The sequence below is a fragment of the Rhyacophila brunnea genome, unplaced genomic scaffold (assembly GCF_057557595.1).
Source record: "Rhyacophila brunnea isolate RB1 unplaced genomic scaffold, BYU_Rbru_1.0 scaffold_19, whole genome shotgun sequence".
NCBI lineage: Eukaryota > Metazoa > Arthropoda > Insecta > Trichoptera > Rhyacophilidae > Rhyacophila > Rhyacophila brunnea.
Genome location: NW_028232848.1, coordinates 16443096 through 16459428, shown reverse-complemented (window position 1 = coordinate 16459428; position 16333 = coordinate 16443096). Strand labels below are relative to the sequence as shown.

The 16333-nt window shown below is 34.9% G+C and overlaps 1 protein-coding gene and 1 pseudogene across 1 annotated transcript in view; one reads left to right on the top strand and one right to left on the bottom strand.

The window, feature by feature from the left end:
* Window positions 1–16333, bottom strand: part of LOC147072778 (uncharacterized) — a 69253-nt gene that overhangs the window by 37681 nt on the left and 15239 nt on the right. The gene's annotated exons all lie outside the window — the stretch shown is intronic.
* On the top strand, window positions 13548–15033 carry LOC147072779 (uncharacterized; annotated as a pseudogene).

The window sequence follows — 16333 nt, the reverse complement described above, 5'->3', positions numbered from 1 at the left end:
ATATTGCAGGCAATATCCTCTATAGTAGGGATTTCTAAGTCCGTATTTTATTTTCCTGTACACAGTGACGTTCCGTGGGGGTGGGCAGATTGAGCGCCGATTGGGGGCGGCAGTTACTCGAAGGGCGGCAAATCGAGGAGAATCATTTGCTATATTATAAAGACATAGCTACCCACCTAAACTTAGTAATAACGAAAATATCTTTCGATTAAAAAATTCAGCTCACTGGTTGGAAACAAAATGTATTAATTTACATAAAAGGTTTAAAGCTTCAGCTGAGACACGGTCTAAAACGATCATGACTACGCGACGCTCAGATTGTGCAAACGACGCGTGACGAACAAAACATAATCTGTTATAAAAATTCAACATGCGTCTATTTAATGTTATGGTTATTGTTATTTAAGTTATAATAATAATAATATATTCATTGACATGTTTTGTTTTTTTTGAGTAAATACGTAACATTTTTTAGTCATCTTTATACGATTTAAGAATTAATTCCTCCGACGCCATCACAAAACAAATTGACGTGCTAACATGTCTAACTAGTTTACTTCCGTTTCCCTTCGACGTCTACGGTGACCAGAAACGACACGTGCACGAATGATAAAAAATACTACCCATATAAAAATGGGGCGGAATTTTGGCGCTGCCCAGGGCGGCATTTTGTCTAGGGACGTCACTGCCTGTACATACCGTATTTTTATATTTACCGACTGAACATGGAGAGTCTCAACAGCTTTAGATTACATCTGGAGGCACACATCAGTAGGGATGATACTAGCGGCAATTTTCTTTGACGAAATCGATTCGTCAGAATATTTATAATACACCTACAGAAACAGTGCTTTACAGTGACGTCCCTAGACAACATTCCGCTCCTGGGCAGGGCCATAATGCCGCCCCATTTTTTATACAATTTTTTTTATCACCCGTGCTCGTGTCGTTTTTGGTCACCAAGGACGTCGAAGGACAACAGAACTAAACTAGACATCGCGAACCCGACAAAAAATTAAAGTCCTGTTGAACCTTTTGTGCTAATTAATACATTTTTTTCGAACCAGTGAGCTGAATTTTTGAAAGGAAAGATATTTTCGTTAAGTATTCACTTTAGGTAGTTATTTATATAATATACCAAATAATTCTCCTCTGTTTGCCGCCCTTCAAGTAACTGCCGCCCCCAAGCGACGCTCAATCTGCCTACCCCCACGGGACGTCACTGGTGCTTTAATATAATTCCGATTGGCTATACCCCACACACTACATTTTTACGCAAGGTTTTGAATGTGTGAGTGTCCTACGAAAATGAACCACACATTATAGACGTGCAATAGTGTGTCAAATACGCCAATATTGAATAAGCGTCAGTGAATAAACCGAGAGCAGTTGTCAGAACGAAGGACAAGCGTATTCTTGATTCTATATTATTCACACTCGAGATAGGTTGCCTGTTACTCCAGTGTCCACACCCGTTATGTATTTCAGTTCCCACTATTTCTGAGTTCCCTGGTACCGACTTCGAAACTGACAGCCTCACTTTACGGGGTTATTAATTATTATATAATGAATATTAAATTGTGTTAATATTAATACAATCAAATCAACATACCTAATAATTACATATTATATATTTGGGTTCTGCATTTTTTGTTTGTATCTGTCTAAACCACCCTATCTCCAACCAACCTAAACCCCTATCCCCAATTCATCACTGTCCCGTATTCTTGTTCGACACATATGGCAACCCCATCTATAGTCAGGACACGGCGCGAAATTGAGACAAGTATTTACGAATTCACCCCAAACGTTGATATAACAAACTATGTTGTTATAAACTTTTAAACATTGATCGAGGTATCAATTTAGTACATATAGGAAGTGTGTTATAACGTTATGTTATAAGTTATAACAAATGGCAAACATTAATAAACCTTCATGTATTTCACAATTTTTTGTGGAAGGCATGTTGAACGTAATTAAATTCAAACACAGATTTTAGAGACTAGTAGGAACCTACAGTGACGGGAGTGTTTTGAGAAACATCATAATTTAAATTATTTATATACTTACACAGTTATGCATAATTATTTTCAAAAATACTCATAGGTAGGTACTAACGTAATAAATATGATTAGGGATTCCAATCCCGGGATCCCGGGATCCAGAGCTATTTTCGATACCTATGAATCCCGGGATTGATAAACATAATCCCGAAACTTTCGGGATTGATTTTTTTATCAATTTTTATGGAAAATAAAATAAAAACGAAAATATAACAGAAAAAATACTTTTAATAACAAATAACTTTATTAGAAATAAACTGAGTTTGAATGAAGTTTGATTTATACCCATGTGTAAGTTGAATCTCGCTAACCCATTCATTAAGTCTTTACTATCAGAAACAGCAATCACATATTAAAATCACATTATTATTTATATTATAATATTATTTACTCTATTAAACATATGTATTTCCAAGATTGAACGTATACAATATTAACAATAAATGTTTTAAATAGTATAAATTATACTGGATTTATTTTTGACTGATTTTATCAATGTTATTTGTAAATATAAAATTTTTATATTAACAATGGAAAAAATGACAATCCCGGGACTGGTCCCGGGATCCCGGGATTGTCAAATTGTAATCCCGACATCCCGGGATCAGAATTTTGGCTCGGGATTTGATTCCCTATATAATGATGTACACATTTATCTGTATGCAAGTAATAAAAGTAGGTTGCTTCATAGCACTCCCTTCTAAAATATTTCAAATATGAGTTAGAATAGTTCTGCGTTCAGCTGACGATTTGTTTACTGTGACTGGTTTAGGGACTTGGAAGCCTAGAGAACTGACTGATTATGAGACACCCACGATAAAAAAACAAAATAACCATAAATTAAAATCAGCAACATACCTAGTAAAAAATCAATGTACTTGTGTACTTATATCTTTTCTAAAAGTTTCCTGTAATTAAAAATAATAATAATGATTGAAGACAATACTGATTTACTGAATACACATACTATATCAGTGGCGTAGGGTTAAGATTCGACAAAAAATAATAGTGCAGACTAAACTTTCATACTTCATAAACAATCATACTTATTTGTTTTCATTTAACCAATAATTCAATTTGCAGACGATGCTTGTTTTTTTTAAAATCAAGTGAACCCTGCTTGAACCAAACCATAATAGTTTAAGTATGCTATGAGCGATCCGACAAAAATAGTGCACAGTTTTTCAGTCATACCTATTTGTTTTCGTTGAATTAAGAATAAAACTAAAACTACAATGTGTCCTATTGTACGAGGGTGGGTCAATAATTCCTTAGAAAAAAGCATTAAAACAGTTTTTATTTTTGTAATTTTTTTTTATTTCTCAACATAATTTCCTTGGAGCTCAATACACTTGGTTAGACGTTTCTCAATTTTTTTTAAACCGTCAGAAAAATAAGTTTTCGGAAGGTCCTCAAAATAAGCATTTGTCCGATCGATGACTTCTTCATTTGAAAAAAAAACGTTGTCCACTTAGCCATTTTTTTAAGTTTGGGAAAAGGAAAAAGTCACTGGGGGCTAAATCTGGCGAATACGGTGGGTGGTCGACCAATTCGAACTTCAATTCTTCAATTTTAGCCATTGATCGTAAACATGTGTGAACACGGGCATTGTCCTGATGAAAGAGGATTTTTTTCCTGTTTAAATGAGGCCGTTTTTCTTCAATTTTGTTTTTTAGCTGGTCCAATAAAGATGCATAATAATCCCCTGTTATTGTTTTTCCTTTTTCCAAATAGTCAACGAAAATAATTCCACGTGCATCCCAAAATACAGTAGCCATAACCTTACTAGCTGATTTTACGGTTTTCGCCTTCTTTGGACATGGTTCGCCTTTCGCAATCCACTGCTTTGACTGTTCTTTCGTCTCGGGAGTATAGTGGTGTATCCATGTTTCATCTACAGTCACAAAGCGACGAAAAAATTCATCCGGATTGCGTTGCATGAGCGACAACAGGGCTTTAGAGGCCACCACCCTATTGCGTTTATTGTCGACTGTGAGCAAACGCGGCACCCATCTTGCAGAAACTTTTTTCATGCCCAATTTGTCATGTAAAATAGAAATGACGCTAACTTTTGAGATCCCTGTAACCTCAATTATCTCACTCAACTTTAATCTTCGGTCACTTAACACCATATCGTGGATTTTATTGATCATTTCTGGTGTAGTCACCTCTACAGGACGTCCTGAGCGTGGTTCATCCTTTGTTGATGTACGACCACGTTTAAATTCATTTAACCAGTTATAAATAGTTGCAAGTGAAGGAGCAGATATGCCGTGAACTAAATCCAACTCATTTTTTATTTCCTTTGCTGTTAACCCTTTTATATTAAAATGTTTAATAACAGCTCTAAACTCAATTTTCTCCATTTTCCATTTTTCCATTTTCCACAAGCAAATTTTTTTTTTAAATGTACGAGAAACACACAACAACCCGACCAATCTGATTGAAACTTCGCAGCATACTGAATCGGTAGTGCCGCTGCATGAAAACAAACCGCTTACAGTACTAGTCGCGCCACCTGCCGGCTTTTCTAAGGACTTATTGACCCACCCTCGTATGTTTGTTTTTTTTTAAATTCATTAAGGGGGGACATGCTCGTCGAGGGTCAAAATTAGGTTTTTATTGTATTTTCAAACCATGATACTAGACACTCCTTAAACGTTGTAGATAATCTATTTATATAATTTTGAAGCCTTATTATCCTTTATAGTTATTTTAAACATTTGATGACTGCATAAAGTATTTTTGTTACATAAAATAATATTCTTTTAAACCTCTCGCTCTAATGTTTTAGAATATAGTCATATTTCGGTACATAACTGTGCAGTGGTGTTAAGATTTTTTACGTTTATTAATTTTTAAACGCATTTATGAAACCATTAGTATAATTTATTAAGAGATAATTTTTGTATAATATTCACGATAAAAAATTATATTGATAATCTCTGTGATCCCAAATTTGACAAGAATTAGGCATTTTATTATTCAAAAAATCGGCAAGATTAACACATTTGAAGATGATTCTAAAGATATTTATTATAAGTTATGTCTTTGACCATTCAAGTGTGATAAACATTTTATGAATAATGATTGCTTTATAATAATTATTTACCTAAGAATAAGGTAGTGTTTTTTTGAAATACGACATTTCTTTTGTCATTCCCTGTCAAGCCCTGGATAAAAAAATATTTTTCTCTCTATAAAATATTTTTTGGCTATTATTAGGCAGGGTTTAATTGAATTTTAAAAACAAACAAACACTACCTACACATTCTAGTTTTAGTTCAATGAACACCAATACGTCTGACTGATCAAGTTTAGTTTGGTTTATTTATGTCGGATCTTAACAGGCTACCCCCACCCTTCGCCACTGACATATTGTATAATATTATTTAATGGCAAATTTTTTGTGTACAACCGTTTACTATCTGTTCGAATGGTTATATTATTTTATTACAAATCCGTTTGATGTTAGTTGCCGGAATTTTGTTACATATCTTGGGTAATTAATATTTTACACGAAAATTGTGAGAAAAACGTATCTTTTAAAAATTTTGGTGTAATTAAATAATTCTATGACCGGTTTGTACAGTTTAGAGGCCCCTTTTAAATCTTCAGACGAATCGAAAAGAAAATCGCAACTGACAATTATTAGCTTGTCGCCAGTGGACGTATTGATAGACTGTACAAATTAATCTAAAATGAATAAATTGAATAATTTCTCGGTTGAATAAAACACGGCAGTTTGCCGAAACACTCTGGTCACTGTGGTGTATAAAAACAAATAAGGAAATTGCACAACGGCGTCTTCCGCCAATGTAACAAGAAATGCATGCAATATTTTTAATTTCTGTGTAAGAAAACTTTCTTATTTAATTGTCGCTAAAACACAACCGTTTAGTTGACAATAGATATTTTCGAAGCGTATAATATAACCAACTATGAATCAATTAATATTGCTCATAATGGATTTAAATTCAAATTCCATCAAGTACCCTCGGTCGATGGTATTAATATTATTATTATATTGCTTCGTTGAAAGACGTAAGAAAGAATCGACAATTGTACAACGTTTTTCTTAGCTCGTATTCTTATTTGTCCGGTGGTTCTTTGTCCGGTACAAATCTTGCAATCGATTTTTAACTAACTTCCCGACTAGCTAGACATTTGAAACTTTTAGAATATATCATAACACGATGCCAATGCATTTTTTAAATACTTTTAGCCATCTTTAAGTAGAATTGAAATATTTTTCAGTTAAATCTGTTTTGTATGGAAAGTTATTTCGACACCATTATTGGTTGCTAGGGGTCTAGGGTTCAAGCAACTAAATTATTAATATATACTTGCGTTACTATGGATATCAATATGATATGTCAAGAATCAAGATGACATTTCAGTATTATTTCTATCAAGTACAGTTTTTTTTGATCGTTGAAGCTAGTCAAGTCAAGTTTATATGATTCAACAGAATATTTAAAAACGTTGTATATAAAAAGTTATTTTTTATCTTGTAATCATTATGTTGTGTAAGCGTGGAACTTATGAGTAGTAAAGTTTCCGCTTACGATGTTGTGGGTGCCGAGTTCAGATCATATTATTTTTAATGTGTACCTATTTGCAGCGGCGATTTTCTTTGACGCAATCGATTTACCAGAAGATTTAGAAGGGGCCTCGAAACATTTCGAACAAGTCATATAATTATTAAATTATGCCTAAACTTTAAATAGTCAGTGTGTCTGGCCGCTGCACTCAATGGTGGTTTGTCGGATAGGCAAATTGTCGAAAGGGGTGGGGGTTTTCAAACCGGTTAGTGTCACAGGTCTCCACGTAATTAAACCCGCCATTGTGTATTTGGACTTTTAGAGCACGGACCTAATAGGTTGAGTACAATACCCATTTCTCGAAAAAATAGTTAATAAACCTTTTCGTGAGGCGGCCAAGACCCACATTAGTAGGCACAGATATTTTTCAAAAAGATAGGTAATGTTTCTGAGATTATGTATATTTAATATAATAATCACAGAACAGATTAATAAATATAAATCAGATAGGTTATACCCAAATAGACTACATTTTGAAGTAGGATTTCGAATGTGTGAGTGTTCTACGAAAACGAAACACATATTACAGACGTACAATAGTGTATGTTGCAATCTTCAAATATACCAATATTGAATGAGCGTCAGTGGATAAGCTGAAAGCAGTTGTCAGAACAAAGGACAAGCTTAGAATGACGTATTTTTGACACGTGTTTTAGTTTTTCCATATTCTTTCACACTCGTGATCGGTTGCCTGTTACTCCACACCCGTTAGGTATTTCAGTTCACTGGTAATAATCACCAATTGCTTCACTGCTGGATGAAAACTTTCCTTAGTTCCTTCCACTCTAAAAGGTCCCCAATTCTTCGCTGCCACATACCTACGTCCGCCGAGCTTGGGAGAGTTTTGTCGATTCAACAGGTTTCATGGTTGCCCCGTAGTCGTTTAGTGTCTTTTAGATACGTGTCCAGCAGCTTGGCGATGGTCTATGCCACCGCGTATCTTATCTTGCCTGTCTCCTTATCCATTGGTTTCTATTGTTGTATTTTATCGCTATGACCAACATTGACATAATCATGCCACGGTGACCTACTCGTAGTTAGAGTTGGGTTTCGGGAATTTCCCGACAGGAATTCTCGAGAAATTTTCGAGATTTTCCATCCCGAATCTCGGACGAACATTTCGGAAAATCCTGAAGCTCGAAATTGAGATTTTCTCGGGAAATACCCATCTCTACCCGTAGTGTTGTTTTATAAATAATCCATATTTCGTATACATTATAAGTATTATGTGAATACTGAACACTAGTAGTACGCATTGGTGTTTTATATTAATACGTTATTAATGTAATAAATTCATGAAAAAGCCTGAAAGTACGTAGAGTCCGTATTCTTTATGCTGGCGTTCACGTCACGTCGCTCGCGGACGTAAAGCAGTGTGTCATCGCGTTCGACTGTTGCAAGTTTTCGATGAGAGGGAACGAGAGGAAATGCAGTGTTAAGATGCTGAAGTGGGGGGGGGGACCGCACGCCATCATAAAGAATACGGACTCTAGGTACCTACAATATATAATAAAAAAAAACACATTACTACGATGACCGGTCCTCGTAAATCTGACTTGATTATAATGTATGTAAATTTTCGGACATAACAATCATGCACAGGATGAAAAACAGGAAGTCATTATTAATTATTATAATGCCGGCAAGATAATCTTCCGCAGATGAGATCACAAGAAGCCCACCGACGCAATCTTTCACAAGTGACGGACTATTTCGATAGGGCTCCTCCCCTTGTATGCTTTGTTTATAATAAGTAATTATAATTAAGTGTTATATTAATTAATTATAATTAATTATAATTAAGTTAACCGCAGATCAGTGATTCGGATCTACTCCTGATGAGAGCTCATCGCCAGATAGATAAATAACGTATACGGCACACGAAGAAGAAGTTGAAGAATATCACAAAGCGAACGCGACAGTGGGCTTGCATTCCAGTAAATGACAACGCTTCGTCAAGTTACACCAGTGCAATGTGGGTATTCATGTATAGACCAAGCGACCGTTTCCCGAAATTCCTTTTAAGTCCAAAGTACACTACGAGTGGCCGTGCGCCACGCGCGCATCGCACGGCTACTCGTAGTGTGCTCCGCGACTTAAGTTGCCATTTTCTTAAATATTGCGTACAAGCAATCAGCAGCGCAATGGTACATAATTCAAAACACTCATATAACATGAATTTATATTTCCATCAGATTGATATAATATAATACTACATACATACCTATTATTACAGGTATGTATGCCTAATGCGGTCTGATCGTTATATTTTCTTATTATTACATATTTTATAGTTAAAATTCTGGCGATGGCGTTTTCTACCAATAAATATTTTTTTTATTTTTGGTACCTATAATATTATTAGTTTTTTTTTTAAATCTATTTTAGACAACATATAAATGTAAAATGGGTCGCTTGACATATTATATGTCGCGGAACATTTTTAACTTTCATCAAAACAAAATTTTTGAGGTCATACTTTAGAGTTTAGGAGACTACTTCGAATTAAAATTCTTTCTCGGGTTACATGAAACTAAATTATTACTTTAAAATGGGTCAAGCCGGTAGCGGCTGACAAAGGTTAAGACATCATGGGTTTCAATACAAATTGTGGGAGTAGTAGATACTTAAAATGAATAATTAACATATAATTAAGAAAAGGTACACACAATTTAGTATTTTGGGATATTCTTCAAAAAGCTAAAATCACAATTACGAATAGTATTTCTCTTGCTATGCTATGGTGGTGAAAATAATGTGTACGTGTAATTATATTTCATCTATGGTGTACGTTAATGTCTTTTAAAATACGTTTTGAGAAAATCCTGTATCTCTTATTCTGTACGGAGGCTTTATTCCTAGATATTTTATTTCTATTCCACCCCATGCACTACGCATTCTAATTAAAATTAATAGAAGTTGTCCAATTCCAGTAGAATCAAACAAGTCGACATCTGTTGTATTAAAATAATTACCACTAAAAGGTTAATCTTTAGCTGGGGCACGGTCTAAAACGATCGTGACTACGCGACGCGAAGATTGTGCAAATGACGCGTGCAGAACAAAACATAATTTGTCATAAAAAGTCAACATGCGTCCATTTAATGTTATGTTTATTATTCTATTACTAATAATATTAATTAATATATTCATTGTTTAAGAATTATTTCCACCGTCGCCATCACAAAACAAATTGACGTGTTCACATGTCTACTTTTGCTCTCCGATTGCCAGCCAGTCCGAAATTTCGTCGCACCTATCGTTGAAAATTATTTGCCGTTTCACTGAAGTACCGTCTAAACAATAAATTTCAGAAACACGTGCTCGCAGTTTTTAAATGAATGTAATCAGTCTAATCCATTATTACCGGCGACGTTTTGAAAACATATTTAATTCAGCCGTAGAAATTCTATCTTACTCTAATGCATAGTGCTTACTCACTCCCACGTATGGTTCGTCTTTGTTCAGGCCTTGCATGCGCCGCATCCACGGCGTCTATGGATCGCACGGCACTGGTAGTCAGTATAGGTATATTATATAATACATTATACAATGTTTATTAAGATACGTATGTGTGTATAGCCCATATAATATAGAAATTTGCAAATAATATCCATGTGCTCTTCTCATGACCGCAACTGTACTACGCATTACCGTCCTCCGTTTATACGACAGGTTGCAAGAAAACTATCGACGTTTTGATAATATGTAGGTATACATTTGGGCTGCCACAGATGTATACAAAAACAGAGAGAAACTTGGTTACCCAACGAACCAAATAACAATGCAAAGAGCTAAATGGCAGAAGACATGCGACAAATGGGAGCGTATTGGCTGTGACAGTTAAGTAGGAAGATCGTGAACAGACCATTATTGACTTAACTGAATGTAACACAACACGACATTTCGACAAAATGACGACACCGAAAAACAACATAATTTTTGATAAGATAAACACAACTATGGAATCGGCGTGGAAGAGTTTATTTTAATCTTCCTAGCAAAATTAATGTTAAGAAGCACGCTTCAAAAATTACGGTATTATGTTAGATACATACTTCTATTTACGTCGTATGTAATTTAAATGTTTTCAATACATAAGAAAACCTATTAATTAAATCGGGAACTGTTACTAGACAAGCCACACAGAAGGTGATCGCATTAAGGCCAAATTACACTGGCAGATTCTCACGCTGTTCGTCTACCACGATCCTCCCGATTACTTACGATTACTCACTTTGGATCGTTGACTGGAGTCGTGGTCAAAATAGAATAATTCCTATTTTCAGTTCACAAACTCAATCAGACGCCGACTCGACTGTTACCGATCATCGATTGACTCGTGGGCGAAAAATAGGAACATGAGCGATTATTTAAAACACACAGTAATCGCCGATTCATTATATTACCGATGGTTGATTGAGTTGATGAGAATATGAATCACTCTATTTTGGCCACGGCTCTAAGGAACGATCCAAAATGACGTTTTATAATATGAAGCAATCTTCGCAGACGATCAGCACGAGAATCTGCTAGTGAAATTTGGTCTTTATTTCACTGAACTTAAAAGGTCATCTTAATCAATCAATCACTAATTAACTTCACGTGTACTTTCCAAAAATATGGTTAATATTAATTATAATATTTGTTGATCAAACTACTTGTCAATAGCAAATAATTATATAATCTTATATGACTGTTCTATGCAAAGTTTTGGATTGCAAAAGCATGTCGTAGGAACCCAAGTTTATGCACACACAAAGCTACTGAAGGCTATTCCTCATACAGTGATTTTACATTTATACCGGTATAAAAGTATTTTGATGAGATCAGCGATCAATGAGGTCACATTTAGGGCATCCAATCCCAAGCCAAAATTCTGATCCCGGGATTGGCATTTTTTTCCATTGTTAATATAATTTTTTTATATTTACAAATAACATTGATAAAATCGGTCAAAAATAAATCTAGTATAATTTATACTATTTAAGACATTTATTGTTAATATTGTATACGTTCGATCTTGGAAATACATAAGTTTAATGGAGTAAATAATATTGTAATATAAATAATAATGTGAATTTAATATAAGATTGCTGTTTCTGATAGTAAAGACTTAATGAAAGGGTTAGCGAGATTTAAAATAGTAAAGCAAATCATGGTGTACTTATGACCTTTCCGCTTCATAAATCTAATTAGTCAGCCAAATATGAAACAGCCGTAAAACGTCTGAGATCATGGTGAAATTACTTATCTCTCTCATTTTTATTAATTTATGTGAAAAATAAAATGAATCAGCAACTTACACATGGGTATAAATCAAGCTTCATTCAAACTCAGTTTATTTCTAATGTATTTATTTGTTATTAAAATTATTTTTTCTTGTTATATTTTCGTTTTATTTTATTTTCCATAAAAATTGATAAAAAAAAATCGATCCCGAAAGTTTCGGCATTATGTTTATCAATCCCGGGATTGGAATCCTTCCTAGTCACGTTTAAAGCATTTTTATATCTGTGAAATAAATGTAAATATAATCTACCCATAATCACCAATGTCATATTATTGACCATATTTTTGAGCGTGCTTTGTTTGACACGAATGACGCTAGTGTCACACATTACTAAATATTTGCGAAATAAACATCTTTTTCGTATCAGGCAATACGTGTATCAGAGACAATTTCAGTATATATTCCAACTGCTGTCATGATAATGTACTTAGAATGTATTTAAACAAATATATTAGTAGGTAGGTGTGTAGTTGTGAATATTATGTAGGTATCTATTTGCGTTAAACATGGACCCTCATGGGTCCGATCCCTCCCCCTGGGGATCTCGCTCAATGTAGTCCCATCACTGATGGAGGTACGTCGCAGACAATAATAGATTCACACAATAATGAAAACTTTACACAGACGTTCTATACAAAAACATGACAACAATATAATAGTAAAAAATATATTAATCAATTATTAGTTCTAGGAAACAGTAACAATGTTTAGGAAATTTCCGATTGTTTCACCGACTTGTACCTAAGTTTGTAGGCATTGTTTATGATGACATCAAATTAATAATTTCCAGCCATTATGAAATAATTGTAGTACCAACGTAATCTCAAAGTTTGATATTTGAAATCAAAGTTACATTATTTCATTGATGGTAGCTTATTCGACAAAAGTTCTAATTGAAACTACTGGAAAAGCAAATAAAAACTACGATGGCAAAAGCAGGGCTTTGAATCGGAGCTAAACTGAAAACGGGAAAAAACTTTTACTTTTGGCGGAACGAAAAACGGAACCGAACCGAAAAAAATATCGGTTATTTTCAATTATGTACATGTTCAAACACGCGCGATAACATGATCTTACTCCACACTTATTTATAATCTCTATATATATATAAAAATCTCGTGTCACGATGTTTGTGGTCGAACTCCTCCGAAATGGCTTGACCGATTTTTATGAATTTTTTTATGTATATTTTTTAGGTATGAGAATAGGTCAACAAGTATATTTCATACCGCTAGGTGATAAGGGTATCTCTATCCAGAAAAATTTTCTTTTATTTTTTTGACAATTTTTTTTTGTATTTATATACATATAACCCCAAATTTTCACCCTCCTACTCCCACCCTCCCATTTTTAATCTCGATTTTATTATTTTTGTATGAACAAATTTAACCGTCGTTCGTATTTCAAACAGAATGAAATTGTTTATGTTGTTGAATGACAGATGGTGCTACGTCCGAGAAGAATTCAAGAGAAGCGTCGCGTCATTTTGACATTTCATTCGGCATATCACAACGCAGTGCGTGCAAAATTTTGTACGATTTATTTTAATTTATCTATTTTTATGTGCGTGTATTACAGTGCATAATGCCAGCAAGACGCAAGGGGGGCCATTTGGGCCATCGAACGAATAAAGCAACAAACATGCGAAATAGCAGAAAGAGCAGAAAAAACAGACGAACCAATCCAACAAGATAACAAGAACGTGGGTGTAAGCATGTCGCAATTGCGTGCATCTCAATCACAAGAGGCATGAGCTGAACAAAATCAACAACGACAATTGGAACGGAGCCAAGCGCGCCGGTTCGTAGTTAACACACGGAGAGCAAATGACCGACAACGCCAACAAGTACATCGAATATTTAAATCCGCTTCGTTCCTTCGTCTCACATTCGAGTACGAGCCAGATATTGAATATTCCGCTCATCCGAAAGTGCTGATTGGTGCTATGGACAAAGAATGTCCCCATTGTCATGCGCTCAAATTCAAACATGAGTCAGCCGGGGTGTGTTGCGCATCAGGAAAAGTGCAACTACCAGAAATTGAGATACCACCAGAACCATTGAACGGCTTGCTCATCGGCACGGTTCCAGATTCAAACCTGTTCCTGTGGGTCTATTCTATACTTATCGAACACAAAAGTGATAAATGGTATCAAACTTAGGGTAGGTTTGTATCAAAATATTAGCACTTATTGTAACAATTACACGAAGTTGGTTTTTATTGTTGCAATAAGTGCGATATTTTAACAGCAGCAAGATTGGCGCTGTTAAAACATAGCACTTATTGCAACAATAAAAACCAACTTCGTGTAATTGTTACAATAAGTGCTAATATTTTGATACAAACCTACCCTAAGTTTGATAATATTTATCACTTTAGCGGTCGATAAGTATAGAATAGACCCACTGAAGTCCATTCGCACATTCAATTCATGCTTCCAAATGACTTCGTTCGGAGCAACATAAATAGTTCACAATACTGCGGCAAATGGTCAACAATTCCATTCTACGTTCAAAATCAAAGGCCAAGTATACCACAAAGTAGGCTCATTGCTGCCAATGCCAAACGAACCACATACATTTTTACAAATCTACTTCATGGGCGGTGAGGACATCAATCATGTGGATGCACGTTACGGCTACAATAGCCTCAATTCGCCTAATGCCAGGCGCATCGTCGGCGAACTGGACGCCCTGTTGAATGAGCACAATGAATTATTGAAATTCTTCAAAGCACACATGCACGAATTGCAAAGTGACAATCACGCTATTGTCATTAATTCTGATAAAACATCAGCTAGAGAGCACGTGCGTCAATTCAATGCGCCTGTTGTTGACGACATTGCTGGAATCATGGTTGGCGACCGCACATCGACGCGAGAAATCGTGATTCGAAGAAGAAACAATAATCTGGAGTTCATCGCTGACACACACCGTTCATACGACGCTCTACAATATCCGATAATTTTCTGGAAGGGACAAGACGGATATTGCATAAACAACAACCAGAACCTGTCACAGGTAATTCATTCATTATGAAGATCATTACTCATTTTGAATTGAGAAAGTGAATGGTTGATGTTTTTTTGTTTTTATCGGCGGTCATCGTCTACAGCGCTCTATTCCTCTTTCTGTCATAGATCCCATCCCCACACTTACGATACATTCGTTATTTTTTATTTAATAACCAAAATATTCACTAGAAATAATTTATATGGCAGAACAACGTTTGCCGGGTCAGCTAGTATATTATATATTATTTATAAACATAATATTGTTACGGCCGTGAGGTGTAGCATAACCATTGGTTTAGGAGCGTGGCGCCGGGCTATCATAAAAGTACTATACAACGTATTAAATTAAGGTAGAAAATAAAATTTTAATACAAATAAAATTTAAAAATTAATCACTCGGAGCTGAACCGAAAACCCAAAGAGCTAGCCGTAAAACACAGTTGAGCTAAAAACTTATGGTTCACAATAAAAACCTAAAAAAAGCTCTAATCTTTTTTTACGTTTTTTCCACAAAAATTAGCTCGCACAGCAGCAATTAATTTTTAAAAAAATAGAGATTTCGAGAAATAAATAAACCAATCTCGAATTCTTGAGAATCAAATATTCTTGAACACGAGAATTCTCGAGACTCGAGAAATCACAAGCTGTAATCGTGACATTGGCGTTGCATGGTATTTTTATCTTGATGATCAATGTACACCAATAGTATAAAACCTATCCAGGCGGATTCAGACCATGTGTAGAAACGTGGCATTTTTAAATTTAAATAATTAGGTATATCGTGAGCATTTTGTGCGCATATTGCCAAATGGCGCACTTTTTATCGGCCATATAAGTCGAACTAGGACTCCCTACGCCAGCGATGGCAAATACGTGGCACGCGTGCTCAACTTGGCACGCTAAAAGTTTTCGACAGCACGCCAAAAAAAATAATTCCTTTTATTTTTTATTATTCAAAACGTTTATGCACAAAAAAAAATCTTAAAATGTATTGAAAAATTGGAATGTCATCGGCTTTCTCAAATTGATGAATCAGAATACCAAATTGAAAACATAATATTAAAAACATGGAAAAGCACGCCTGATACTTTTATATCAGCTGTTTAAAAACTACCAATCTCGTTGTTGACCATTTTTTCTTCCACGTACTCATGTGAAAGTATTTTTTATATACCTATTAAATCGTGTACATTCGAAGACTTGAAATGGGTTGACAAAGTAAGCTTCAGCAGCATGTATCAATTTGCAATCAACGACATATTATCAGCATGATATAAAAAGTCTCGCAAATAACATGTAACAAAAAGTCTCAAACAAAAATTAGTGTGTTATTAAATGTTTTTATTTTTACTTATTT